This window comes from Panulirus ornatus, chromosome 19 (assembly GCF_036320965.1).
Source record: "Panulirus ornatus isolate Po-2019 chromosome 19, ASM3632096v1, whole genome shotgun sequence".
Classification (NCBI taxonomy): domain Eukaryota; kingdom Metazoa; phylum Arthropoda; class Malacostraca; order Decapoda; family Palinuridae; genus Panulirus; species Panulirus ornatus.
In genome coordinates this window covers 58886229-58912126 of record NC_092242.1, presented here as the reverse complement: position 1 = coordinate 58912126, position 25898 = coordinate 58886229, and the positions used below count along the sequence as shown (strand labels likewise).

Sequence of the window (25898 nt, the reverse complement as noted above, 5' to 3'; positions counted from 1 at the left end):
ACACGCGCACACACACACACACACACACACACACACACACACACACACACACACACACACACACACACACACACACACACACATATATATATATATATATATATATATATATATATATATATATATATATATATATGGAGAGTTCGGGCACATGGAGAGAATGAGTGAGGAAAGATTGACCAAGAGAATATATGTGTCGGAGGTGGAGGGAACGAGGAGAAGAGGGAGACCAAATTGGAGGTGGAAAGATGGAGTGAAAAAGATTTTGTGTGATCGGGGCCTGAACATGCAGGAGGGTGAAAGGAGGGCAAGGAATAGAGTGAATTGGAGCGATGTGGTATACCGGGGTTGACGTGCTGTCAGTGGATTGAATCAAGGCATGTGAAGCGTCTGGGGTAAACCATGGAAAGCTGTGTAGATATGTATATTTGCGTGTGTGGACGTATGTATATACATGTGTATGGTGGTGGGTTGGGCCATTTCTTTCGTCTGATTCCTTGCGCTACCTCGCAAACGCGGGAGACAGCGACAAAGCCAAAAAAAAAAAAAAAAAAAAAAAAAAAATATATATATATATATATATATATATATATATATATATATATATATATATATATAGGTATATATATATATATATATATATATATATATATATATATATATATATATATATATATATATATGTATATATAGATAGGTAGTATGTTTGAGGAAAGGAACCTGGATGTTTTGGCTCTGAGTGAAACGAAGCTCAAGGGTAAAGGGGAAGAGTGGTTTGGAAATGTCTGGGGAGTGAAGTCAGGGGTTAGTGAGAGGACAAGAGCAAGGGAAGGAGTAGCAATACTCCTGAAACAGGAGTTGTGGGAGTATGTGATAGAATGTAAGAAAGTAAATTCTCGATTAATATGGGTAAAATTGAAAGTTGATGGAGAGAGGTGGGTGATTATTGGTGCATATGCACCTGGGCATGAGAAGAAAGATCATGAGAGGCAAGTGTTTTGGGAGCAGCTGAATGAGTGTGTTAGCGGTTTTGATGCACGAGACCGGGTTATAGTGATGGGTGATTTGAATGCAAAGGTGAGTAATGTGGCAGTTGAGGGAATAATTGGTATGCATGGGGTGTTCAGTGTTGTAAATGGAAATGGTGAAGAGCTTGTAGATTTATGTGCTGAAAAAGGACTGATGATTGGGAATACCTGGTTTAAAAAGCGAGATATACATAAGTATACTTATGTAAGTAGGAGAGATGGCCAGAGAGCGTTATTGGATTACGTGTTAATTGACAGGCGTGCGAAAGAGAGACTTTTGGATGTTAATGTGCTGAGAGGTGCAACTGGAGGGATGTCTGATCATTATCTTGTGGAGGCTAAGGTGAAGATTAGTATGGGTTTTCAGAAAAGAGGAGTGAATGTTGGGGTGAAGAAGGTGGTGAGAGTAAGTGAGCTTGGGAAGGAGACCTGTGTGGGGAAGTACCAGGAGAGACTGTGTACAGAATGGAAAAAGGTGAGAACAATGGAAGTAAGGGGAGTGGGGGAGGAATGGGATGTATTTAGGGAATCAGTGATGGATTGCGCAAAAGATGCTTGTGGCATGAGAAGAGTGGGAGGTGGGCTGTTTAGAAAGGGTAGTGAGTGGTGGGATGAAGAAGTAAGAGTATTAGTGAAAGAGAAGAGAGAGGCATTTGGACGATTTTTGCAGGGAAAAAATGCAATTGAGTGGGAGAAGTATAAAAGAAAGAGACAGGAGGTCAAGAGAAAGGTGCAAGAGGTGAAAAAAAGGGCAAATGAGAGTTGGGGTGAGAGACTATCAGTAAATTTTAGGGTGAATAAAAAGATGTTCTGGAAGGAGGTAAATAGGGTGCGTAAGACAAGGGAGCAAATGGGAACTTCAGTGAAGGGCGTAAATGGGGAGGTGATAACAAGTAGTGGTGATGTGAGAAGGAGATGGAATGAGTATTTTGAAGGTTTGTTGAATGTGTCTGATGACAGAGTGGCAGATATAGGGTGTTTTGGTCGAGGTGGTGTGCAAAGTGAGAGGGTTAGGGAAAATGATTTGGTAAACAGAGAAGAGGTAGTAAAAGCTTTGCGGAAGATGAAAGCCGGCAAGGCAGCAGGTTTGGATGGTATTGCAGTGGAATTTATTAAAAAAGGGGGTGACTGTATTGTTGACTGGTTGGTAAGGTTATTTAATGTATGTATGACTCATGGTGAGGTGCCTGAGGATTGGCGGAATGCGTGCATAGTGCCATTGTACAAAGGCAAAGGGGATAAGAGTGAGTGCTCAAATTACAGAGGTATAAGTTTGTTGAGTATTCCTGGTAAATTATATGGGAGGGTATTGATTGAGAGGGTGAAGGCATGTACAGAGCATCAGATTGGGGAAGAGCAGTGCGGTTTCAGAAGTGGTAGAGGATGTGTGGATCAGGTGTTTGCTTTGAAGAATGTATGTGAGAAATACTTAGAAAAGCAAATGGATTTGTATGTAGCATTTATGGATCTGGAGAAGGCATATGATAGAGTTGATAGAGATGCTCTGTGGAAGGTATTAAGAATATATGGTGTGGGAGGCAAGTTGTTAGAAGCAGTGAAAAGTCTTTATCGAGGATGTAAGGCATGTGTACGTGTAGGAAGAGAGGAAAGTGATTGGTTCTCAGTGAATGTAGGTTTGCGGCAGGGGTGTGTGATGTCTCCATGGTTGTTTAATTTGTTTATGGATGGGGTTGTTAGGGAGGTAAATGCAAGAGTCCTGGAAAGAGGGGCAAGTATGAAGTCTGTTGGGGATGAGAGAACTTGGGAAGTGAGTCAGTTGTTGTTCGCTGATGATACAGCGCTGGTGGCTGATTCATGTGAGAAACTGCAGAAGCTGGTGACTGAGTTTGGTAAAGTGTGTGGAAGAAGAAAGTTAAGAGTAAATGTGAATAAGAGCAAGGTTATTAGGTACAGTAGGGTTGAGGGTCAAGTCAATTGGGAGGTGAGTTTGAATGGAGAAAAACTGGAGGAAGTGAAGTGTTTTAGATATCTGGGAGTGGATCTGTCAGCGGATGGAACCATGGAAGCGGAAGTGGATCATAGGGTGGGGGAGGGGGCGAAAATTTTGGGAGCCTTGAAAAATGTGTGGAAGTCGAGAACATTATCTCGGAAAGCAAAAATGGGTATGTTTGAAGGAATAGTGGTTCCAACAATGTTGTATGGTTGCGAGGCGTGGGCTATGGATAGAGTTGTGCGCAGGAGGATGGATGTGCTGGAAATGAGATGTTTGAGGACAATGTGTGGTGTGAGGTGGTTTGATCGAGTAAGTAACGTAAGGGTAAGAGAGATGTGTGGAAATAAAAAGAGCGTGGTTGAGAGAGCAGAAGAGGGTGTTTTGAAATGGTTTGGGCACATGGAGAGAATGAGTGAGGAAAGATTGACCAAGAGAATATATGTGTCGGAGGTGGAGGGAACGAGGAGAAGAGGGAGACCAAATTGGAGGTGGAAAGATGGAGTGAAAAAGATTTTGTGTGATCGGGGCCTGAACATGCAGGAGGGTGAAAGGAGGGCAAGGAATAGAGTGAATTGGAGCGATGTGGTATACAGGGGTTGACGTGCTGTCAGTGGAGTGAATCAAGGCATGTGAAGCGTCTGGGGTAAACCATGGAAAGCTGTGTAGGTATGTATATTTGCGTGTGTGGACGTGTGTATGTACATGTGTATGGGGGGGGGGTTGGGCCATTTCTTTCGTCTGTTTCCTTGCGCTACCTCGCAAACGCGGGAGACAGCGACAAAGTATAAAAAAAAAAAAAAAATATATATATATATATATATATATATATATATATATATATATATATATATATATATATATATATATATATATATATATATATGCGATTTACCAAATGGTGCCCTAGCTTCGTCCCTTCGATGTATATCAACTGACTGTTATATTTCTCTCTTGTGTCTCCCCTGATGATGTGATTATTACACGAAAGTGCACTTCGGAACTTATCGTGTTTCGTTTTCCCCGTGGACTCATAGGAATATATATATATATATATATATATATATATATATATATATATATATATATATATATATATATATATATGTGTGTGTGTGTGTGTGTGTGTGTATTTGATCTATTCAGCCATATTTAGTGTATTTGTTATGGTCTTATAAAAGCAGTTTCTCGCCCAGTTTTTTTTTTTTTCACTGTACCTAGAGCTCTTTTTTTTCACTGTGCTTAGCGCTCATTGTTTTCATTAGCATATACAAAGAAGTGTAGACGACCCTTTATATTTACCTTGTCCTGTGAAAAGCAGAACAAGACGTACCCGACCGAAGCGCTGGTGACCCGTGTACACACGGTAGATGTAGCCAAGCGCATCACGTGTGGCGTTCATGAATGCGTTTCTCGTTTAATCAGTGAACTCGACGGACACTCAACCAAGCATGAACATAATGTAAGAAGTATGGCATTTGTAACGCCGCCACTGCCGTCAGTTTTCGCCTCAAGAAAACGAACCATTCGAGACTGTGGTTAGCTTACGACTGAATCTTTGCAGCAACACCACTGTTTAAGACAACAATGCGTCTGTATACACGTACGTACACATGCATAAGTAATGAAGTTCATATATGTAATGTAAACCATAATTTGTTATGCTTCCACTTTTAGGAGAGTCGTGAAAAAAAAATATCAGATCTCTCATCATGGTGAACCTGCCATTTTAATCAAGGGAATCTGTGTTGAAGTTATACAAGCAATATCGTAACATCCGCCCAATTAATTTCAGTCGAAACTTAGGATCGCATCACATGAGCCAGTAACATGTACGCGATGGAGAATCCTGTGTTGTAGTTCTTGATATATGAGAATCTTCTGACAGGGTAAAACATGAGATCGCATCGATATCCATGTTCCTTTTCTTTAAAGAAGGCTTTCCTCCCTCTCTTTGCTCTCTCATATCTATCATCCTCTCTAGCCGATCTGTCTCTGTAATAGTCGATGGACCAACTCTCCGTCTTTCCCTCTGGATTCTGTTCTCTCTTTCCTACGCTCATCCTCCATTTCATCAATGAATTTCAATGTTCAGCTGATATAACCAGACACATTCAAACTCTGACGACCCGACACTGCATTCCTCCACCCCCTTCAGATACGTTCCATCCTCTCCTGCTCGATCTATCTCGTCTCGTCCTAACTTCTTTTATAAACCCAGACTTGAACAGGATTCCCTAGTAGGGAAGACGGAACCTCGATAAGTTAAGTGCCTCAAAAACCCATTTTCTTTCTAAAACTTTTCACAACTTTGCCATCTCTTTTTTGATGGATCTGTACTTCCAGAGCTCAACAAAATAAAGAAATGTGATATCGTTGTAACATTGTACCATATTGCACCAACAGATAAGTTATGCAGTAGAATCGTGCTGTAAATACTCCTCTGAATAGTTGTTCCGATTAAACAAATGACTGATCCGTTCTTGTGTGGCGTACTGGATCCTTTCTTGTGTGGAGTACTGCCCTCACATCTGGAGAGCTTCTCGTTCCACATATTTAATATACAGAGTTGAGTGCCAAGTAACCCAACTTATAAACTCTCCCAGTCTGACGTCGAAACTTGACCCACTTACCGCACACCGCTCACCTTCTTTCATAGATGTCTCCTATGGTTTCTCCTCCAGAGAGTTGGCTGCTTGTGTGCCCCCGCTCTTGGCTAGATTACATAATCCCCGGCAAGCTACTGCCTCACATGGTTACTATGTGGCCGTTGGCAACTCGTGGGTAGAACCGTTGTCACATCGGTTTCCCCCCACATCGCTAAACTTTGGAACTCTCTACCTCCCCTCGTGTCTTTCATAACAGTTCCTACTTAACCTTTTTCAAAAACAGTTTTCCACTTCCCATAAACTCCGAAGATGTTTTTCGTCTTCTGGTTTTATTTCTCTCTCTCTCTCTCTCTTTAACCCCTTCTCATATCTCAGAGGCCTTGCCTCGAAGTGGACCTCTGTCCGTGACTGGAGCGTCGAATATAATATATACATACGCACAATTTCCAGGAGTCCGTGTGTGACAGTCTGGTATGCAGGCACTTGGCTCTCCAAAATCGCTTTCATCATGAATTTCGAAACATCTCTGTAGCCCACAGACTGGTGAGGCGAATGTCCGTCGCTCCGAACCGGAGGAGAACGTCTTATGTCGAGAGACGAAGTGAAGATTGAGGACGATAGGCAGTGTGTGTGTGTGTGTGTGTGTGTGGTAGAGGCGTGCGTCGGGTGTACCTATGCGAGCTGTGTGTGTGTGGGGTAGAGGCGTTCGTCGGGTGTACCTATGCGAGCTGTGTGTGTGTGTGTGTGTGTGGGGTAGAGGCGTTCGTCGGGTGTACCTATGCGAGCTGTGTGTGTGTGTGTGTGTGTGTGTGGGGTAGAGGCGTTCGTCGGGTGTACCTATGCGAGCTGTGTGTGTGTGTGTGTGTGTGGGGTAGAGGCGTTCGTCGGGTGTACCTATGCGAGCTGTGTGTGTGTGTGTGTGTGTGGGGTAGAGGCGTTTGTCGGGTGTACCTATGCGAGCTGTGTGTGGTGTGTGTGGGGTAGAAGCGTTCGTCGGGTGTACTAGGGTGAGCCTAGTGAGCGACGCATCCCAGGGTTAAAGCATTGATCTCACACCCTCCAATATATTGGTAAGTGACGACGGGATTGACTGCAGTTTAATTCTACAGGACATGCCACTGCACAGTATATATCCGCAAGCTGTATTAATTCCAATTTTCACTATGACTATTTTTTTTTTTCTTTTTTTTGTTGGTGAGTTTAGTCTTTTTCCGGTTTCAGTAGTTAATCAAGATTAATTTAATATTTGGTATGGATTCAGGTTAGATCAATCATTAAAGGAGGTTTCATAGATATTAAATCAGCATAGAGACTATGTACATACTGCAGCATTAAGATTACAAAGGTCACGTTTTCTATAGGTTCTGAAAGAAGAGAGGAACCAGGAGCGCGCGAAGGAACTCCACCTCACACGTTCCTCCTCCATACTTTACCTCAAAGCCCTCAGTGACTTAGCCCAGCCTCCACCAGATACAGCCCTCACTCATGGGCTCGTGTGAGGTAGTGACACTTCATTGGCCTCGTAACTTTTATGTGACCCTGCCATGGAGCAGGTTCATGGGCCTGAAGTGACACGTCATAGTGTGGCCTGATACGTGATGCCACACGATTTTTCCTCCACCTCTCTGTAAACCAGAGTTAGATTAACAGCTTCCCAACTCGTTAGTCCTGGCATCATCTCTCGTCCACCATCCCTTTCTGACCACCGTGATGTTGCTGTCCTCTCTCTCTCTCTCTGGTCTTCGCTTCTCTCGTAATCTTTCTGCTAGTGTCTCAACCCACTAGGGCTTGCACCCGAGGCACGCGCCTGGCTGTTGCTTCCCCTAGTTTCTACATGGAGAGCAAACCATACGAGGACTGACCGTTATGATACCTTCTTCTGTCCTCGAAAAGCTAAACTGTGGATTTTCTTTTTTTTCTGCTTTGCTCCTTTCGTCTTTCCCTCCTCCCATAATGACCTTTCTGTTTTCAGGAATCGGGTTTACAAACACCTGAGGAGCCCCGGTCAGTTTCTTTTTCTGCTGAATTTTTATTTTATTCGCCTGACAATGTCTTGACTGGGTCATGCTCTGCCTGTGTCATACGTGAGTCACTATAAAGAGAGAGAGAGAGAGAGAGAGAGAGAGAGAGAGAGAGAGAGAGAGAGAGAGAGAATTTAACTTTTTGGATCATAAAAATGTAGTTGAAGGCTTTGTGTACTACTGTATATCATTTCCTCTCTCTCTCTCTCTCTCTCTCTCTCTCTCTCTCTCTCTCTCTCTCTCTCTCTCTCTCTCTCTCTCTCTCCATGGGATTAATAACGACTCACAGTCTGACTCCTGATTAAGGATCGATCTTTGCCGTGTGATAGATAGTATTCCCAGATGGAATGCCCAACATAATAGACTCTGCCCGAGCCATCTACTGCTTTCCCGTAATGGAATGAATATATTTGGTTCGTGTTATCTGTTTCTCTTTGTTACCCCGCCCAGGGTTTGTGCTGTGATTTGGCGATACGGGACTTTCTGATGAAATATCTATCGGTCTGGCGTTCATTGGCTTACCAGGTAACAGGTAATTCGACATCGTATGAAATGTTCGCAGGTGGTTCTGATGTGGGGCCTTTTTCTATTTGTAGGACGACGCCTCTGTGGATGATGGTGTTTGTGGAAGGGTTCTAACAAGTGGATGATGGTGTTTGTGGAAGGTTTCTAACGAGTGGATGATGGTGTTTGTGGAAGGTTTCTAACAAGTGGATGATGGTGTTTGTGGAAGGTTTCTAACAGGTGGATGATGGTGTTTGTGGAAGGTTTCTAACAAGTGGATGATGGTGTTTGTGGAAGGTTTCTAACAAGTGGATGATGGTGTTTGTGGAAGGTTTCTAACAAGTGGATGATGGTGTTTGTGGAAGGTTTCTAACAAGTGGATGATCCGAGTGGATGATGGTATTTGTGGAAGGTTTCTAACAAGTGGATGATCCGAGTGGATGCTTGATGCTGAACGGGTGGACGTATCTGACGTATGGAATGGTATGACTGGATGGATGATCACAATAGGTGGATGATATCTAAGGACTCTGACAAGTGGAAAGCGACAGGTGGAAGTGTGGAATACGTGGAAAAATCTGTCAAGAGAGATATATGTGTGAAGTCATCTAACATTAGGGATGTTCTGACCAGTGGAACAGTCTAACGATTGGAATACATTGATAGGTGGAAGATAGGATAGATTAGGAGAACTTGAGAGACGAATGCATTAGGTGGAATGAGTGATAGGTGGAGTGGCTTGACAGATGGAGGACAGACTCATAGGTCTAAGGATCTACCAGATGGATATAATGGACGAGTGGATGGATCTAATAGGTGGATATGAAGGACGAGTGGAGGGATTTATCAGATGTTTATTATGGATTAGTGAAAGGATCTAACAGGTGGATATAATTGACGAGTGGATGGATCTAACAGGTGGATATAATGGACGAGTGGATGAATATAACAGATGGATATGATGGACGAGTGGATGGATCTAACTGGTGGATTTGATGGACGAGTGGAAGGATCTAACAGGCGGATATGATGGACGAGTGGATGAATACAACAGGTGGATATGATGTACGAGTGGTGAGATCTAACAAGCGGATCTGATGGACGAGTGGATGAATACAACAGGTGGATATGATGTACGAGTGGTGAGATCTAACAAGCGGATATGATGGACAAGTGGATGGATCTAAGAGATTGATGAAACCTGATCACTGGGATGACCTGAACAATCAAGACTTGTCTCATTACTGTATAGGTTGGCAGAATGGGACACTCCTGCCCTCACCACCGCTCTGGGATACCTCCATCATCACCACCAATACCCTGGGACACTCCTGCCCCAACCTCCACCCTGGAATACACCAACACCACCCTGGGACACCACTCCATCACCCTGGAATACACCAACACCACCCTGGGACACCACTCCATCACCCTGGGACACTCCTGCCCCAACCTCCACCCTGGAATACACCAACACCACCCTGGGACACCACTCCATCACCCTGGGACACACCACACCACCCTGGGACACCACTCCATCACCCTGGGACACACTCCAACCCACCTGGAACACCAACCTAACATCCACCCTGGGACACACCACCACCTGGCACACTCCACTCCTGGGACACCCTCCCAACCTCCACCCTGGAGACACCACCACCACCCTGGGACACCACTCCACACCCTGGGACACACTCACACCACCCTGGGACACCACTCCATCACCCTGGACACTCCTGCAACCTACTGTACCCAGCACCACCCTGGACACCACTCCATCACCCTGGGACACACCAACACTACCCTGGGACACCACTCTATCTACCTGGGACACCACTCACACCCTTGGACACCACTCCATCTCCCTGGGACACCACTCAACCACCCTGGGACACCACTCCACCACCCTGGACATCACACCTAGGAACCATCCACACTGGGACCATCACTCCCTTGGACAATCACCCCCTGGGCCCCCATCCATTCTGGGGACACCACTCAACACCCTGGCACATACCACCTAGGAACCTCCACCACCTGGGACACTCCCTCCTAGGACACCACTCATGTCCCTGGAACGTTTCCAAACCACCCTGGCAATCCACCATCTCGGGACACTACCACCCTGAGACACCCCCTCCACACCCTGGGAACGCCCCCACCGGGGGACACCTTAAACACTGGGAACGCCACCACCCGGGACACCCCCTAACCACCCTGGGACACCCCCTCCACCACCCTGGGGACACCCTCCACCACCCTTGGGACACCCCCCCACCCTGGGACCCTAAATACCTGTGGACACAGTCCCTCCCTGGCACACTCCACCACCCTGGTACACCCCTTCACCACCCTGGGACACGCCACTACCACCCTGGGACACCCCACCACCACCCTGGCAACTGTTCCGTTCTAGTTCGTAAACAAGGTAATTCCTGGGTTTAATTGCCCTGCGTAACAATGTCGATCCAATGTGATATAGATAATTATCAATCATTTTTAGATCATTTCTACAGGGTTAAGTTTTTACAGAAATATTAGAGGTAGAAATGATAAAAATTACGGTAATGATCATTTTGTTATTATTATTATCATTATTATTATCATTATTATCATCATCATCATCATCATCATCATCATCATCATCATCATTATTATTGTTATCATCATCATCATCATCATCATCATCATTATTATTACTATTGATAAGAAGAGTGAAATAGTTAATGACATTTATGCAAAGGCTGGAAATGTACAACAGTAAACACTTGGGTTATAAATGCAAATGTTGATATAGTCTGATGATTATTGATGATATTTACAGTGGCTGGGATGAGGCTGCTCCCGTTGCAGTTTGTACATTACGACTCGGGGACGGGGGATCTCGGGAGATGTGGGAGGTGACGGTGGTGGGGCTGGTGTGGTAGCCTCGCCCCGAACTGGTGAATGTCCTGTGGCAGTACCTCAAGCATTTTTCTGGGGGAGGTCTTCTGTCTCCACCCGACTTATCGTACCTTCAACCTGCCTGACTGCCTACCTCCCTCAGCCCGCTCCTTAAAAAGCCTAACTTAGTCCCAGCCATCCTACCTCACACCCAGCTAGCCTCCCTCATTCCCAGCCACCATACCTCACTCCCAGCCAGCCTTCTTCCCCTCCACCCGGCCTTCCTACCAGCAAAGTGTGCAGGCCCAGGTTGCTGGCTGGGAGGCAGCCTACGTTACTCCAGTCTTGCTCTATCAGCCCCAGCCAATCACTTGGTCCCTGGGGACACCCCCACAGCCCCGACCCACCGTGGAGACCCACCACGTAATTAAACCCACCCAGCCACCCAGTCGGTCGACCGGTTTGTTTTCTTTCATAGTTTCTCACGCGTGAAGTTAGGTTTCTTTATAACGTAACGTAACATAGATGTATCTGTCGATTGAAGCATATTGTATAGGTGCCTGTTTTCATATGTGCGGAACGTGTATGTACAACTGTACAGATGTATGTGTCTTCGTACATCCGTTGTTTGCGAGCACATACCTAAGTATGTTTATGTCAACTGAGCTGGTAACACTGTATGGGGAGAGGAGCAAGGGTACGCAGAACACAGTAGAGACGTGAACTGTTAATTAAATGGCTACTCATAAAACAGTCAAATTGTTCATGCAGATAAGTCTGGTGGTGTGTTTTGTATAACTGGTGACGATCAGGCATGTCAAAAACACCCATGAATGTTAATGAACACATGATATTTCGTGTTGTTGCCAAGAACCTGCAGCATGTTGTCGTACAGCAGCTGTCGATCATCGCTACGTGAATATTAGATGACACTTTATTAGCAAGTGTCTACTGTGTACGTTCATGCAGGATTCTGTTTAATTGTAATTAAAAATGAACACAGCAGCTGTGTGTAACAGTTGTGCACCTTGCATGTTAAACGAATGGTTGACGAGTGACCAGAGGGGGAAAGTAAATAAATGTAATTTGGCAAATTCTTAGTTGCGGTCATTAGAAATATTGACATTTTTAACATAAGGAAAACGTAACGTCACTATCAAATAGTACACTCCAAACTGACGTTACAACAGTGATGCTATACAATGACCACAGTGGAATATGTCACAGAAACGACATCTAAACCACCTTGAATGCATGGATTGCGAGGGAGGGGAAGGGGTGGAGAAGACGCTAAAAAGGAGGGAGGGAAAGACGGAGGGAGGGAGCGGGATGAATGGTGGTATGTTAAAGTGTTCAGGTTGATGGTGGTGAGAACGAGTTGGCACATCTTCAAGAATAACTTCATACCTTACTTTGGTCTGGACGGTCTGAGGTGTTTGTGCCATTTGGGGTTTAGAAATGCACTTAGAAGCTTGGTGAGGAAGGGGGAGGGAACGTCAGAGACACTGGGGGAGGAGGGGGTTGTAGCCTGTGAGTGTCCAGAGGTCACACGAATAAATTATCAGCCCGTAAATGTTGCACGTTCCTGTTGGACACAACCCCCACGAAATATTACGTTCATTGATATTCAGGTTTTTTTTTATTTTTACGTGACTGATCGTTAGGAATTATACCAAACACACCACCAGACCCTGTCGGCAAGAGCTTTTGAATATTTTATAAATAGCCATCTATTTAACAGTTCACGTCACTCAAAATGTGCTCCGCGTACCCTTGTACCGCCCCCCATACAGTGTTACCAGCTCAGTTGACATAAACATAGTTGGTACGTGCTCACGAACTCCTGTGACCGAGTGTACATAAGTCTTGGCTAGGTCACTGGTCTTATACTACCCATCACCACAGCAGATCATCTGCTAGAAGCGTACAGACAGCATCAGACAACAGATCAAGTCTGTATGTGTGTTGTCTGTGTTGCTGAGGACCATAGGGAATATCTTCGATAGGACTGTCAGTCCTGGCTCCAGTAACAGGCAGGGTGCAGGAGGGAGACTGTAGTCTTACCTTGATATGTGGGGTGTAATCCTACAGTGACACAGGATACAGGCAAGACTCTGTAACCCTACTGTGACACGTGCGGTACAGACACGACACCTTAACCCTACAGTGACATGTTGGGTAGAGTCACAACAATGTAACCCTACAGTGACACTTAGGGTACAGGCACAACACTGTAACCCTCCAGCGACATGTTGGGTACATTCACAACACTGTAACCCTACAGTGACACTTGGGGTACAGGCACAGCACCGTAACCCAACAGTGACATGTTGGGTAAAGTCACAACAGTGTAACGCCTCAGTGATACATGGGGTACAAACACGACCCTGTAACCCTACAGTGACACAGGGTACAGGCACAACACTGTAACCCTACAGTGACACAGGGTGCAGCCACAACACTGTAACCCTCTCTACATAAATACTTCCGTAAAAATTCAGTCAGTCATATGATGTGGCATAGTTCCCCTCCTTTGATTTCTCTTTTTCCCCATGCCATGTCTCTCTCTCTCTCTCCTTTCAACACACCGTTAACCATACCATGATTGTCTGTGTGTGTCGGATGACCATACACCACTCATACAGTCGCTGCTTTACACCTTAACACTCTCCAACATCTCTCCACCACCTCCCCTCCCTCATGACGCCCTCTGCTCTCCTCTCTCTCTCACCTCCCCCCCGTCTATCGTCTCCCTGGGCGGGACAAAGTGAGGTGGAGAGCGCAGAACGGGGTCACGAGAAGTTATAAGGTGATGGGCTGAGTTAGCGAGACTTGGTAACGCGTCCCCGTCAAGTTTACTTACTCTCATCTGCCGTCGCTTTCCTGTGTCACCCCTGACACCACTCGCTCTCCTCTAGCACCATCTACTCTCTTAGCACAGCCTCACTGGTTCACTGTGTTCATGTTTTGCTATCTGGTTCACTACTTGCTATCCTGTTGCTTCGTAGCGTCATTTGTGTATTGTCTCACTGGTTCATTGTGTCGCAGGCGTATCATATCACTGGTTCAGTGTCAGTTCACTGTCTCGCTGTTTCACTGTGTCACAGGTTTATCATCACAGCGATTCAGTGTGTTCTATTGAATCACTATGTCACTGTTTTACTGTCTCGAATATTTACAAGTTTACTATCTCACCTGATCACGATGTCACTAATTTATCATCTCACTGGTTTTATATCACAGTTTTACTATCTCACAGGCTCATTATATCTCTGGTTTACTATCTCACTGGTTCTCTGTATCACTAGTTTGCTACCTCATTGGTTCACTGTGTCACTAATATATTATCTAACTGGTTCACTGTATCACTAGTTTGCGAAATCACCAGATCACTATGCGATCGATTTACTGTCTCACTGGTTCACTGCATCTCTAGAGTGCTCACCATCTCACCAGTTCACTGCATCTCTAGAGTGCTTACCATCTCCCTGGTTCACTGTGTCGCTTGCTTTATTGTCTGAAGCCCCTAAGGCGAGGTTTGGGCCTTATGGCGGATTGTTGGATGTGGATGAATATTTAACGAGAAATCCAACTTCAGGAATGGAAGATCGACCGAGCGCCAACTTGGGTAGCAGTTATCGCCCCTCTCTCTCTCTCTCTCTCTCTCTCTCTCTCTCTCTCTCTCTCTCTCTCTCTCTCTCATAGCATATCATTCACCGTGAGTGAGCGCTACCGGGGTAGCCATGTGATTTGCATGCGATAAAACCACCGCAAGTTGTGCAGAAGTCATTCAGAAATACTTCGGCAGCGAGCGTTCAATACACCATCCGGAAAGCCTTTGTGACTAGATTTACGCTATGGGGTATAAGTGTAATTTTCTTGCTGTATAAGGCAATTACTCAACGGAGGAAGGCTTTCCAAGAAGTGCCACCACCCTGGCACGTAAGGTTAGCGACCAGTGGTCGTTGGCAAATAACGCGTCCGCTACACTCGGCGTCGCCAGGCACTCTGGGACCCACCCAGAAGTAAGTTAAGGTGGGAATAACAACGACTGGTTCGGTCCGGACGGACAGACGGACATCTGTGGGAAGGGGGGACAAAATAAGAGGACAAGGATGTCGCAGGGCAGTTCAGGCTGACACCCTCAGAAAATATGGTGCTGTGTGTGAATCTATTTCCTGCATTGAAACTGAAATATTTTGAACGTGATGGTCTGTGAAGTGCTTCTCTTCTCCCTGCTTACGCCTCGACCTAAACCTCCCTCTTGCTGGCCCTGCCCCAGGCAAAATCTCGTCGTAGGTCCTCGTCTGGTAAGTACTCTCTCTCTCTCTCTCTCTCTCTCTCTCTCTCTCTCTCTCTCTCTCTCTCTCTCTCTCTCTCTCTCTCTCTCTCTCTCTCTCCACTCAGCAGCAGCAGCATTCCGTGTCCACACACAGCTTCAACAAACATTCGTACTACCATTACCTACTTGATCATGTGGTTTCCAGATGGGTGGGGGCCTTCTGGTTCTTCCTTGTGATGGCAGAGGTCAGGTACTGGCCTTATACTGTCCCGCTAGCGTACCATACGGACGGGTAACGTGTGCGGTGGATATTGCAATATGGACAACAGTCAGCGTTATCGTGTGTCTGAAGGAGTTCGACTTACAGTACACCCTCATGAACCTTCCCATTGGGCCATTACACAGACTACACCCAGTCCTCGGTATCATTTGTACCTTAAAGTTGTGTACTTGTAAAATCCCTTAATTGTAGTTTGGATGTTGCCAGTCGAATATCTCCTCGTATCGAGGAGACAGCTCCTGCGTGTGCCGAACCTAACTAGAGCCATTGAGTTAGCTACGAGACAAGGCACTGGATAAAGCATTAGATTACACTCTTGAACCCACCTTGCATCATCATTCCCTCCCAGAATAATCATGGTCTTTACCTGGATGCCAGAACTTATACGGATATTATCGCTGCGTCAAGAGTTACTACCCACCTTCGCGTGGAAGCCTTGGATAGAAGAAAAAAAAGGCATAAGATGGAGAAGAAAGCTTTGATAATACGAGAGTCAGGATATGTATCATCACTTTCTGCTACAGCTTGTGTATGTGTTGTGCTATCATCAACAATTGACGGACGTAATTCTTGTATATTTCCTAACCTTCAAAATGTACATCAGTATATTTTTTTTCCTTGATACTAGACTATTCTGTGGAGGTACATGCGTTTAACATCCTCCTATCAGGGCTGAGCTCTGTGTCTTCTCCATCTTTCAGCCTATCCCTCTTCCCTTGCCAAGAACCTTGTGGTTCCTGCCGCTCTTGGAGGCGTGTGTCGTGGAGCCCCTAGAGGCGTGAGGAGGTGCTCTCCTGCAGGTAGTCGATGCTACCCAGTGCCATGGACTCGCCCGCCTTTCCTGTGCATTTTCTTTTTCGTTCCTCTTCTCCCATCTCCTTGTAACAACGTATCAGCCTCGGGCTATTTCCACTCCCTGAGTAAACCGTTACCTCGCACTCTGTGTAAACTTGAGAAAATGAAGTTTCAGTCCTGAGTCAAAATAGATGACGTTCAGTGTTTCTCACAGCTGGCCAGGGATAACAGAGTTGGTTTACAACCCACACACACACACACACACACACACACACACACACACACACACACACACACACACACGGTGACAGTGAAGGGCAAAGACTCATGTGAGGAGAAAACACAGAATAAAGTAGAGCTGAATGTACCTAAGGGTAGTTTGCGGGGGGGAGAGAGAGAGAGAGAGAGAGAGAGAGAGAGGTGCAATACCAGTTCCGGTGGGTGGAGATTGTGTGGTTGGCATGTTGGTGGCACTGAGCCCTGGCCTCTCCTGAGACCCGGGTGTAGTGCGGCCTCCCCTTGGCCCTCCTCCTCCACCACACTCCGCCGCCACCAGGCTACGTACACACACCGGCGCTACAATGGACACTGTGTGTTGTGTAAAGGCCAAATAAAGCATTATAATGAAACTGAGGAACACAATGGGAACTTATTACTCAGTTTCTTTGATTACAAAGGATATGCCAGCCATTCTCTAGCCAAGCGTGGAAGGCGGAGTATGGCACGGCGTTTCTTAGAACTGAGAAAAAGAGGAAGAAAAAAAAAATATGTTTTTACGTGAAGATCTCATTTTCCCCACTAAGAAGTTGTCGCGGATGTGAGATTTGTCGTATAGCACATCACACTGCCTGGGTTCGATCCTGCATACCTGGTTCTTGCCACCGTGTGGAGTAGAGGACAGTGAGTTTGAACCCCCTCGTTTTACCTTGAATTCCTTAGCGAGGTACAAGTGCGATTCTATCGGGCCGTTGTACCACGAAGACCGCGCCTTCCGGTACATAACATACTGTACCTGGATGGGGAAATGTAGGGCAGTAATCTTCAAAACACTGATATTATATTGTGGGCATAACGTGCACGTCAGAAATATACAGTGTCAGTCTTGCGTGCCAGGCATGAACTGGTGAGGGTCAACATGCCACCACACCCACGCCTTCCTGCCTCCTCCTCCTCCTCCTCCTCCTCCTCCTTCCTCCTCCTCCTCCTTCCTCCTCCTCCTCCTTCCTCCTCCTCCTCCTCCTCCTCCTCCTCCTCCTCCTCCTCCTCCTCCTCCCACCCACCTGGTGCTTCTCATAAAAATTCCTCTCGCAACAGGTCCCAGTCGTTTACTAGAATATTACATGTACATGCATGATGTATGCGGAGCAGATTTACAAACTTCAGATATTGGTTAGACATTGAACGTAGACTTTGTCTTGGTCAGTATACAAGTTCCACTGACTGAGGGAAACGTGAATGATACCACATCTCAATGGAACGAACCACGAAGAGAAGGAAGGAAGCCTTTTAATCTGCCAGCATTGAAAGAAAAGAAAGAAGGATGAGAGAAGACGTGGTTATCTATATATTCATCAGTAAGGGGACATGACGACCTTACTATGGGGACAGGTTCGTCATTGCTTGATGAGGGTCCAGAACAGGAGGGTACGCCAGTAAGAGCAGTGTACGAAGGGACGTGAGGACGTGCACGGAGGGACGTGAGGAAGTGTACGGAGGGACGTAAGGACGTGCACGGAGGGACATGAGGACGTGCACGGAGGGACGTGAGGAAGTGTACGAAGGGACGTGAGGAAGTTTACGGAGGGACGTGAGGAAGTTTACGGAGGGAATCATGAGGAAGTATACGGAGGGAACTGGAAGTGTACGGAATGCCGTGAGGAGTGTACGGAGGGAAATAAGAAGTGTGCGGAGGGAAATTAGGAAGCATTTCTCCAGCAGCAGACCTGTGGACTAGAGCGCTGTAAACAAATGGCTAATAGGTAAAAAGATAAGAAAAAAAAAAGAAATGATGTACCCACCTCATACTGCACACCTCGCAACCATCTCTTTTCCTAACTTGCACACAAACACCCTTCCCCATAACAAAAGGCAAAAGCAAATATGAGGAATGTGAGTACGAATACCCCGCCAGGGAACGAAACAAGTGTGGGACACATTACCCAGCGCGCACGCACGCACGGTCGCTAAGGCGTTGCTTATCCATAACTTTGCCAGCGAATCTATAAAGAATTTAGGTCGCTATCGATATAATATGTTGAAAGATTACTTGAGGCCAAGATGGTAAATTGCACGTAACATAAATTATGTCTCGCAACGCATTTTTTTTTCTTTTTTCATATGTGTGGGGTCCTGTTTTTATATGTCTTTGTGATGACATTTTTGAACGGTACGGGGAGGTGGAGAGATGTACACTCGTGTGTGTGTGTGTGTGTGTGTGTTTGTGTGTGTGTGTGTGTGTGTGTGTGTGTAGTTACCTGTTGTAGGGGAGGGAGCTCTACCACTCATGGTGCCTCATGTTTTGAACTTCCTCTGACATCATACAACTTCTCTATTAGCCCTTTAAAACTTCTGTAAGAGCGGTGACCAAACTTCTGGAGCATATTCTAGTTTTTGGCATAAAGTACACTATGAAACAGTTTGCTGGATAATCATTTTATCATTTACTGGAAAGCTATTCTGATATTTACCAGGAGTTAGTTCGTTATCCCTTACACTTCTCCTAACGTGGGACTCCATCGACAATCTAAGACTTCGAAGTCACACTCACTCACAGATTCCTGCAGCTTGCGCCCCGCCTGCTACGTTCACACCGAGGGGCCTCCTCTCGCATTCACCCGCCCCCGATACTATATATTGAATTTCATCGACCAAAGCAGCTTTGAAATTTGTTTAAGGCTCCTTGTGATTTCGTGCATTCCCTCATACTCTTTAATTTCCTCGTGATTGCGGCATATTTGTGTGTGTGTGTGTGTGTGTGTGTGTGTGTGTGTGTGTGTGTTCTGTTTCACTGAAGGGAGGGTGAGTGGTGGTATACATGAACTGGTCGAGAAGGCTGTATAGGGATATGATGCGCGGACGATTCTGGTCATTTCCAATGATTGCCATACACTGGTCTTTCATCCACATTAGAACAGCTTTTTTTGATCCTTCTCCCCCCTAGTATTTGCCTCACACCGTCAACACTCGCCAGGAAATGTGGCTTCGACCTGATGAACGCATCGCCACATACCATATTGATGGTCAGGGCGTCAGTGTGACCCGCGTGCGTCTGCCGAATTGGTCGCTGGACGAGAATCATGTCGAGCCATTTGATAATTCAGGAGGACAATTCTTAGAAAAAGATTACCACGTAGATGTTGGGAAGTACAGCTACTACCTGATAGATAAATGCGTATCATGTGTGTATTGATTATATATTCTTATCTATTTTACTATACTTAGTCGCTGTCTCCCGCGTTAGCTAGGTAGCGCAAGGGAATACGAAAGAATGGTCCAACCCACCCACATACACGTGCATATACATAAAACGCCCACGCACGCACATATACATACCTATACATTTCAACGTATACATGCATATACATACAGACATATACATATATACACATGTACATATCCATGCTTCCTGCCTTCATCCATTCTCCATCCATCTATTCCTCCATTCGCCACCCCGCCACACACACACACACACACACACACACACACACACACACACATATATATATATATATATATATATATATATATATATATATATATATATATATATATATATGATTTGTATTAAGGTTTGGCCCTGGGCAGTGTGATTTCTCTCAATTTCAAAATATACATCGGATATTCTAATGCCTTGCTTTTAAGTTAATGGTGAAAATAGAGATGGAAAGATTATAGACATGATGAAAATAAGTTTGTGGTAGACTGTAGGTTTACACCAGTGTTCGAAATGGTTGACCCTATTACACCTCATGGAAGTCATTACCCGTCGTAGGAAACACTAGCAAGACGTATGGGAATGTTCTTGAATGACGCGTCACATCAGAGAGTCAGACAGGCCACACAGACACTGACGGGAGTGTATGTATGACTGACAGACAAACACTGTTGAAGAACAGATGAACAAAATGTCTTCCGAGGTGTTTTATGTCATCGTTAAACGCCCGTCGTGAAAAGTTCCGTCCCCTTGCGTTAACTTGCGACTACTCTCTCTCTCTCTCTCTCTCTCTCTCTCTCTCTCTCTCTCTCTCTCTCTCTCTCTCTCTCTCTCTCTCTCTCTCTCTCTCTCCGTGTGACAAAGGTTGTATATAATTGGTTTTGGGAAGGATGCGGTAGGAAGGAGGGACGACATGGACCCCGGGTCCTTCAAGACATATTGTGACACCGACCTCACCTCCACTGGATGGGGGTAAGAGGAATTCCCACTAATTATATCATCTGGTCAGGGGAAATGTTAAAAGGGGTGGAGGCGAAAATGAGAGAATGAGATGACAAACAACGAAATGAGGTGGCGGTAGGTAGTCTAATGAGAATTATAGACACCCTTTCTTCCTTTTTGTCCATTTCCTCACTGACTTCTTGAATCTGTTACATTTGCCATACCAGCTACATCCACGACAAGTGAATTCATGTTATGTGTGATACGTGTATTACGTGTGTGTGTGTGTGTGTGTGTGTGTCCTAGCTACGTCTCTTCGTTGTATATCAACTGACTTATATTTCTCTCTTGTGTCTCCCCTGATGATGTGATTATTACACGAAAGTGCACTTGGGATCTTTTCGTGTTTCATTTTCCCCGTGGACTCATGGGAATATCTTAATCACGCGCAAAATTGTGATCCTTTCCAATATATATATATATATATATATATATATATATATATATATATATATATATATATATATATATATATATATATATATAGCCTTCACCGACTTTACGTTAGGAATGGAGGTGATGATACGTATGCCAGCCTGTTGTGAATACTGGAGTCTGTACATGCAATAAGTGTTGTACGATATAACGTAAAGATGACCTGATTGACGCAGGGAGAAGTGGTGCCAGGTTGTCAGTCTCCCTGGATGGCTGGTCGACCTTGGTGATTCATGGAAGCCTTCAGCCGTGGGCAAAGAACCCTTCGTGCTCCTGCTAATAAAAGCCGGTGTTGCTACGCCAACAGTGAACATCTTGTTACCCGTCTCCCGCCATCTCACTCCAAAACTCTCTCCTTCCAAAAATTTTCGCGTCGTTTTTCCCCGATCGTATTTTCCTCCTCCAGATTCCTCTCTCGTGTATCGCTGACACAGAAGCCTCTAGTTTCTCTCATGTCTGTCTCTCTGTGTAGCAAAGGAAGCGGTTGTGGAGCGGCTACATATAATGTGTGAGGCAAGAGAGCGCCGGCCATAGTTCTTCAGATCTTTCTCGTGTTGCTGTTGCGATGGCAACACTCGTTCTGGAGAGATGGTTGGTGGCTCATATATTTGGCGATCATTGCCTGTAGTCTCTTCTTCTTGGTCTGTGGTAGTGGCACTATAAGATAAAGATGGCAGGGATTCCTAAGTACATTTTCTCATAAATCGTCGTTTTGCAACTTTGTGGAATGTATAATCGCTAAATTTACAATCGTCTCGGAACTACTTTCAGGGAAGTTGCCTATTACTGAATTATGGAAACCAAAATTACCACTACTGAAGACCCCTGTAAGAAGAAGACAGGACAAGAGCTGTTACATAGCGTGTGTGTGTGTGTGTGTGTGTGTATGTTATAAGAATTATGTATGAAGAAGGTGTTAAAAGACCTTGTGGTTGGCGGGTATGATGATCTCAACACCCCCTCCCCCCCCGTCACACACCCACCCGTAGTTTATAAAACTTACAAACGCAAGACGAAGCCAAAGGCGTCACTGAATCCGCAATGCCATTCGGACGCCGTACATTTGTCGTAGGGCGTGGTGTAGCGGTAATACTGTAGCTTCCGTACTCCACCAACTATGCGGGTTAGCTGAAAATATTGCACTGGCTTTTGTTGGGCCTTGAGAACCTCCATTATACTCGTAACATGTTCCCCCTCCCCAGTGGTATGTGTTAGATTTGTTATATGGTTTTTATTGCTCTCTCTCTCTCTCTCTCTCTCTCTCTCTCTCTCTCTCTCTCTCTCTCTCTCTCTCTCTCTCTCTCTCTCTCTCTCTCTCTCTCTCTCTCTCTCTCTCTCTCTCTCTCTCTCGTAACATGTTCCCCCCCCAGTGGTATGTGTTAGATTTGTTTTATGGTTCTCTCTCTCTCTCTCTCTCTCTCTCTCTCTCTCTCTCTCTCTCTCTCTCTCTCTCTCTCTCTCTCTCTCTCTCTCTCTCATTCTCTGGCCGGTGTTGTTGGTGGTCGGGCTGGATTGTTTACGAACCAGTAGAGAGCCCAGTTGCCGACTCCCCACCATCACCCGTTTTCTCCCAAGTTAGCTGTCCTGTAGCACATCTACCGTGTACACTGAAAATGTCTGGCTGACAACTTGGCGACGTAATTTTTTCTTTATATTTCCATTTACGAACGCCAGACCGAACACGGGAAGGTGTATTTTATATATAACGTTTCGCTAGGTGTCTCGGGTTGCCGCCGTGGAAAATGTTAGGGTTTCCTACTTTCTTTTATATATATATATATATATATATATATATATATATATATATATATATATATATATATATATATATATATATATATACGGAGTACGTCTTATGTGTACATTCGGAACGATCCTCTAATGCTGGACAAGTCTAATTTCTCTTCTTTTTTTTTTCATATGTAGTTAAATTTACCAAATCTTTCCTATATTGCGGAAAATAAATGTACACATTCATATTACTGTTTGGTGTAGTCTGCATTCTATTTCATCGTATATTCTCAAGGAATTTTTGAGATTATAAATTGAGTCTGTTGTCGTGTATTAGTGGAGCCACAGCGTCTGTGTGTGTGGGTCATGCACCGTCTTCGTGGCTATACGATTGCAAGGAGAGAGTTGTTTATCACCGTCCACAGTGGCATTTTATGTATGAATAAAAACCCTTGGACGTATAAATGAAAATATTCATCGGCGATGTTTATAAATATAGAGCTGTTCCATCAATTGTTACGAGAAATTGTATGATATATATGTATATATATGTGTGTATATGAGTGGATGGGCCATTCTTCGTCTGTTTCCAGGTGCTACCTCGCTGACGCGGGACACGGCGATCAAGTATAATGAAAAAAATCAATATATATATATATATATATATATATATATATATATATATATATATATATATATATATATATATGTGTGTGTGTGTGTGTGTGTGTGTGTGTGTATGTGTGTGTGTGTGTGTGTGTGTGTCTGCGTGCGTGTGTGTGTGTGTGTGTGTGTGTGTAAACCGATTGCTTATAATATTATGTAACCTTCTTGTCCCGCTAGTTACATTTATGTAGACTTCTCGATATCACTATCATGTAAACTCACTGACTAAATTACCTTTACCACATCTGTTGAGGAGATTGTTATGTAAACCATCTTACGTCATATTGTCATTGTAAACCTATTAGCGCCGTTGCTGAGTAAACCTGCTGAGGTCGGCGATGTGTAAACCCGCTGGTGTCAGGCCACTTGGTAAACCGGCTGAAGGTAATGTTGGCTCGTGAATCTGCTGACATCATGTGTTCTGAATAGGGAGGTCTTGGCCGTCTTAATTATCCCTTGATGAACCTCTGTAAGGCTCTCTCTCTCTCTCTCTCTCTCTCTCTCTCTCTCTCTCTCTCTCTCTCTCTCTCTCTCTCTCTCTCTCTCTCTCTCTCTCTCTCTCTCTCTATCTATCTATCTATCTATCTATCTATCTGTTTATCTATATCTGTCTTTCTATCTATCTGTCTATCTGTTTCTTAGTCTCCGTTGATGGCTTCTTTCCTTCTCTTCCTCAAACATGGGCGCCTGCAAGACATACCTTCCCTGCTGGACAGGAGATGCCTGCTGAAACCTAGCGCCATCTGCTGTTTATTGCTGCCTGCTGTAGTCATAACGCCATCAGCTGTTCAACGCTGTCTAACACAATACCATCAGCTGTTCAACGCTGTCTGCAAACCCAACACCATCAGCTGTTCAACGCTGTCTGCTAACCCAACACCATCAGCTGTTCAACGCTGTCTGCTAACCCAATACCATCAGCTGTTCAACGCTGTCTGCTAACCCAATACCATCAGCTGTTCAACGCTGTCTGCAAACCCAACACCATCAGCTGTTCAACGCTGTCTGCAAACCCAACACCATCAGCTGTTCAACGCTGTCTGCTAACCCAACACCATCAGCTGTTCAACGCTACCTTACAGCCCAACCCATCCTTCCGTCTCACCGTCAGCTGTTGCATTGCGTTGCCTGCTGCGGGGGCTTAGGCTGTGGTTTAATTAGCGATGTTAATCAAATCTTGTGGCATCGGTTAGTCATAACGACCCCTCCCACCCATCTACCCTTCCTCCTCCCTCCTTCCCTCCCACGCTCCTCCCAATACCTTGCCTTGTTGATTTTCCTCATCTTTTGATAACACTCAGTCAGAGTTTAGCCGCTGATCACGGCCGACGGGGAAAGGAATGGTTGGAAAAGAAAAAAAAGGGGGAGGTGATAACTGGTGAACTGATGGTTCGGTAGGCTGTTGGCTCTCTGACCAAGAGAGGGGTGAAGATAGAGCTACAACCCCAGATATACTAGTAGTAACCCCTTACTGAGGCGAATACCACCTGTGTACATACTAAGTGTTGCGTCTCTACAAGACCCTACAAGCTTCTGGGGAGTAGGTCGCGTGGTGATCAGTGTGTGGGAGTTTCAGGAGAGAACGGAGAATATTATTACTTTCATGGTATACGGCAAGGTTAAGGTGTGGTGAAAGTTGAGGGCGAGATTAAGACAATGGCACGGTATTGGTAGAAATTGCGTTATTGCACTACTAGATTTATGAACCATGTTACCGCTTACCCGTTCTGAAATGTTGCAAAGGGGGGAAGGGACCCGAATCAAGAAAGGCGAGGCATTGAGTGGAATAGAAAGAATGGGTATTAGAGAGGGGAGGGAAGGGGGAGTGTATTGAAGTATGAAGAGTGCAGATATCGACGTTTGGATGACTTGGGTTACAGTGGTGGAGAGATGATTCATAGAGAGGTGAAAGAGAGTCAGCAGTAGGACAGAAACCTGAAGGACGCCGCTTTTGATAGAAACGAAAGCAACACAATTATCGACTACTTAATTGGAACGGCCGGAGAGGAAACATCAGGAAACATAGGGAAGCAGATAAGATCAAGGAAAGAAGTTTTTAAGATGGCAGAGACTTATGCCACATCCTATTTGGTGTCATGTGTACTGTCCTGTAAGTTTATGGATGTGTCCAGCACTCCGACAGTTCTGCAGTGTCGTTGCTTAAGCTGGCACTGTACAGGCCAGCCTCGTAATTCCGCAATGTGCTCCACGCTGGAGCATGATAAGTTAGGCTCCTTCAAGGTTATGAAGATCCTACACAACACTGGGCTCTCCA

General features: G+C 45.1%; 1 protein-coding gene across 1 annotated transcript in view; it reads left to right on the top strand.

Moving 5' to 3' along the window:
- The window catches only part of LOC139755706 (transient-receptor-potential-like protein), a 212949-nt gene that overhangs the window by 66751 nt on the left and 120300 nt on the right, over window positions 1-25898 (top strand). The window lies entirely within an intron of this gene.